The following is a 5,000-nucleotide window of genomic DNA, read 5'->3' as shown; positions in this document are numbered from 1 at the left end:
TCACACAGTTAGCGTGGATGCAAGCGATGTCTCAGTGCCTGTGCCGGACCCACCCAACAGCGAGGAACCTAACAGAGGTTAGGCTGGCGATTTCCAAACTGAAGAGTGGGAAAGCTGCAGGCATATGTGATATCCCTGCTGAACTGCTAAAGGCTGGGGGTGAACCTATGGCTCGGGGCCTGCATACAGTCCTGACTGCCATCTGGTAGTCTGGTACCATTCCCCCTGACCTGCTGAGGGGTGTGGTCATCCCTCTCTGGAAGGGGAAAGGGGACCGTTGGGATTGTAGCAACTACCGTGGCATTACACTGCTCAGCATACCAGGCAAAGTTCTCGCTCACATTCTTCTGAAACGGATCCGCAACCACCTATTGAGGCATCAGAGACCGGAGCAGTCTGGATTTTCTCCTGGCAAGTCCACAATAGACCGAATACTAGCGCTTCGAGTAATTGTGGAACGCCGTCGTAAGTTTGGTCGTGGGCTGCTTGTAACCTACATCGACCTCAAGAAGGCGTTTGACTCGGTGCATCGGGAATCGCTATGGGAGATTATTGGCCTAATAGGAAGCCTTTATACTGGTACTGAAAGTGCTGTAAAGTGTGGTGGGGGTCTGTCGAACTTCTTCCCTGTTAATTCAGGGGTGAGGAAAGGCTGTGTCCTTGCACCAACCCTTTTCAACACCTGCATGGACTGGATAATGGGCAGAGCTACTAGCCAAAGTCAGTGTGGAGCAACACTAGGCAATATCAAGGTCTCAGACCTTGACTTTGCCACACACACACACACACACACACACACACACACACACACACACACACACACACACACACACACACACAAACACACACACACACAAAACACACACACACACACACACACACACACACACACACACACACACACACACACACACACACACACACATATGCATATTATATATATATAATATATATATATATATAAAATATATATATATATGTCTATATATACACATATATATATATATATATATATATATATATATATATATATATATATATATATATATATATATATATATATATATATGCGTGTGTGTGTGTGTGTGTGCTTGCCTGCATGCGTCCTTTCCAAGGAAGCGAATCATAAAATCCAAAACAGGAAGGTAAAGGAAGACAAGGAAGTTAAAGCAGCATCCCTGGGGAGCATCAATCACCCAGCAAGGCACCAGAGCTTGAAATATAAGCAAATAAAATAGTCAAAAGAAAAGAAAAAAATCATATACGTGAAGAGAGGGATTTGACGATAAAATATTGTCACTTGGTGATTCAGCGTTTTTTATTACTGATTATTAAGGTGTAGAGCTGTAGATATTGTTATTTTTCTTATCTCTCTCTCTCTTCGGCTCACTATCTATAACTATCTCTCTCTTTCTCTCTCTCTCTCTCTCTCTCTCTCTCTCTCTTTCTCTCTCTCCCTCCCTCCCTCCCCCTTCTCTCTCTCTCATTCACTCGCTCCCTCTCTCTCCCTTCTCTTCCCTCCTCCCCCTCTCTCTTTCTTTTTCCTTCCTTCTCTCTCTCTTTTTCTTTCTCTTCATACCCCCTCCTTTTCCCTCTCTTTCTCTTTCTCTCCCTCCCTCCCTCCATCCCCCCTCTCTCTCTCCCTCCCTCCCCCCCTCTCTCTCCACTACCCCTCTCCCCCCCGCCTCTCTCTCCCTCTCTATTTCTCTCTCCTCTCTACCTCCCTCTCCCCCCTCCCCCCTCTCTCCCCCTCCGATTCCGAATCTCATAAAAAATCATCGCATAGTTTGACGCCACGGAGGAATAAGCATCGTTTAATTCCAACAATTTCTGAGCGGGACTGGAAATGGCGCACATCGTTCCCTCGCCATCGCATATTCCCCGCGTCTCTCTCAAACACCGAAATAGAAGGATATTATTTGCATAGAGAAGAGGAGACCAGATGGAAGGCGAAGAAAAATGAGATTGATGGCTTGCGGTTTGAATACATTATGTCTTTTTTTTTTATATCTCTTTCTCACTCTCTTCTTTTTTAGGTTAGTGATTGCTTGAGGGTGAGAAGGCTGATGAAAAAAGGAATAAAAATCGCATTAGGTTTTCTATGTGATTTTATGAACGAGTGACGGAAAAAAATAGTCGTAAAAGAAAGTTATATAAAAAAGGGGAGACAATATATATCAAAAACAAAAATTAATGACACTCACCTAGGAGAATAAAATAATAACATTGTAATATCATTTTTACCAGAAATCTATATCTTAACTTTCTCCCCGACAGCTAATTAACGACATTCACAACAGAACATAAAACAATAGGAATATATTTCTTCCGAGAAATATATGTCTTCAGAAAGAAATAATGACACAGTAATAACTTTTAACCAGAAATCTATGTCTGAACATTTCCTGCTGACAGTCAAATAACTAACGACATGACGGGGAATAAAGCAATAACACAATAAAGATTTTTAATCAGAAATCTGTCTGAACATTTCCCCTCGACAATTAAATACCCAAACGACATAACGAGCGCAAAACAATAACGCATTAATAATTTTTAACCAGAAGTCTATGTCTTACCATTGCCTCTCGACGATTGAATAACCAACTAACGACATTCACACAGGAGCCATAAAACAGTAACGCATTAATAATTCTTAACCATAAATCTATGCCTTATCATTCCCCCTCCACATTCACACAGGAACATAAAACGAAAACACAGTAATAATTATTAACCTGAACTCTATGTCTGAACATTTTCCCTCTACAATTAACTAAGAAGCTAACGACATAACGAGCATAAAACAACAGCACAATAATAATTTTAACCAATAACCTATGTCTTACCATTTCTCCTCGACAAAGCAGCGGATGAATCACTGACCCGTGTTTAACGCTGGATGCAGACACCTCGGAGACGGTCCAGGCTCAGGGAAGGGAAGAGGCCTTTGAGTCCAGTCGAAATTCCAGGCAGATTGAAAGTTCGAGACTCGATCTTATTGGGACGTATAAGTATGTGGATAAAAGTGTGTGTGGTTCTGCTGAATCACAAAATTGGCGTACTGTGTAGATGTATACGTACAGACAAGCAGTGGCACATAGTATTTATGAAACACACACACATTATATATGAAACACACACAAACACACCCACACACGCACGCGCGCACCCGCCCGCACACACACACACACACACACACACACACACACACACACACACACACATTTGCTTCACAATTTTGATAATTTTGTTCCTTTTCTTCTCGTTCAAACGCAGACCCATTCACTGGTCTAGATAGCCATTTCTTGTCAACATCTAAGTCTTATCGTGCTTAAAAAATATCTAGTCAACAAGCTCATCCGTTACTCTCTCTCTCTCTCTCTCTCTCTCTCTCTCTCTCTCTCTCTCTCTCTCTCACTAATTCTTTCTCATTTCCTCTCTTTATACGCTGTTACTCCTCTTTCTCCCTCTCTCTACATCCTACCCTCTCACTCTCTCTCGCCTTCCTCATCTCTTTCTGTCTATTTGCATACATAATATACTGTTTAAAAAGTAAAGATTTTAAAATTGCATATTCAGGCAGGTCACCCTGCAACCGCGTAAGCTTTCGGGCCGCCAGTTAACCCGCTTTGCGTTTGTGTATCTTTATGTTAGTCTGTCTATTACCAAATCCATGTCATATCCTTTCAATATTTGAATAATTTATACCTTGGATAAAACATATCCCCAGAACAGGTGAAACAGGTGCATATTATGTATTTTTAAGTTCCAAAGCTGTGCAATTATTGGACAATTAAATAAAGGAAGTGGCGCTAATATTTTATTTATTTATTTATTATTTTTTTTTCCTCATAATAAGGACACTGTTTCACACACACACACACCACACACACACACACACACACACACACACACACACACACACACACACACACACACACACACACACACACACACACACACACACACGTGTGTTGTTCGTCATAGCGACGAAGACCATTTAAGTCATCTAGGGCTGATTCTATCTGTGCGCAAATAGCTGATAAAGCCGATCGTTGCACGGATAGTTCAACGAACTATCCGTGAGTCTGAGGATGAGGGGGACAAATAGGGTTGCTGGCACGGGATTTTCTGGTCTGCCTCTTTGTTCAGCTGCAACTGTCTGGTTTGTTTCACACAGCAGAGAACCTTTGTGGATAGAGGATCGCTAAGCGACACAATCTGATGTAGTCTCATCCCAAGAGGCAGGTTTGATGTTGAACGCTTTCAGTGAGGCTTTGAGATTTCTTTGAAGCGTTTATTTTGACAACTGTGGCATCGCTGACCTTTCTGGAGCTCGCCATAGAAGAGTCTCTTTGGCAGCCGGCCGTTTGACATGTAGCCATATGTCCTGCCCAGTATAGCTGGTGATGCTGCTGGGGAGACCTGCTTGAGTAAGAGCCAGTGTCTGAAACTTTGTCCTACCACCTGATGCCGAGGATCTTTCTGAAGCTAGTGGTGCGAGAGTGGCTCAGCTTTCTTGCGTTGGTATGCTGTCCACGTTTCGGATGCATACATCAGTGTGGGGAGCACAACTGCCCTGTATACTTTCAGCTCGGTCTGAGTGGTGATGCCTCTTCGGTTCCAAACATTAGCTTACAGCCACCCGAAGGCTAATCTGGGTCTTGGAATGCGAACGTATATTTCGCCATCTATTGTGGCATTTTGTGACAATGTGCTGTTAAGGTAAGGTGGACATTCAGTCTCTGTCCATTGACAGAGATGATGGGCTCAGCATAGGGCTTCCCTGGGGTTGGCTGATGTAGGATCTCAGTCTTGTTGGTGTTAATGGTGAGGCCGAAGTTTGTGCACTGGAGAGCTCGACAACTAAATGTTCCAGCGTTGAGGGCACAGACATCTACAAATAGAGTCCCTGATGATGTCTGTCGAAACCTTGGTTTTCGCTTGGAGACTCCGGAGGTTAAAATTTTCCATCTGTAAAGCACTTGACACCGAAC

This window comes from Penaeus monodon, chromosome 11 (assembly GCF_015228065.2).
Source record: "Penaeus monodon isolate SGIC_2016 chromosome 11, NSTDA_Pmon_1, whole genome shotgun sequence".
Classification (NCBI taxonomy): Eukaryota; Metazoa; Arthropoda; class Malacostraca; order Decapoda; family Penaeidae; genus Penaeus; species Penaeus monodon.
The sequence above is the reverse complement of the archived record's forward strand: the minus strand, read 5'-3'. Positions refer to the sequence as shown.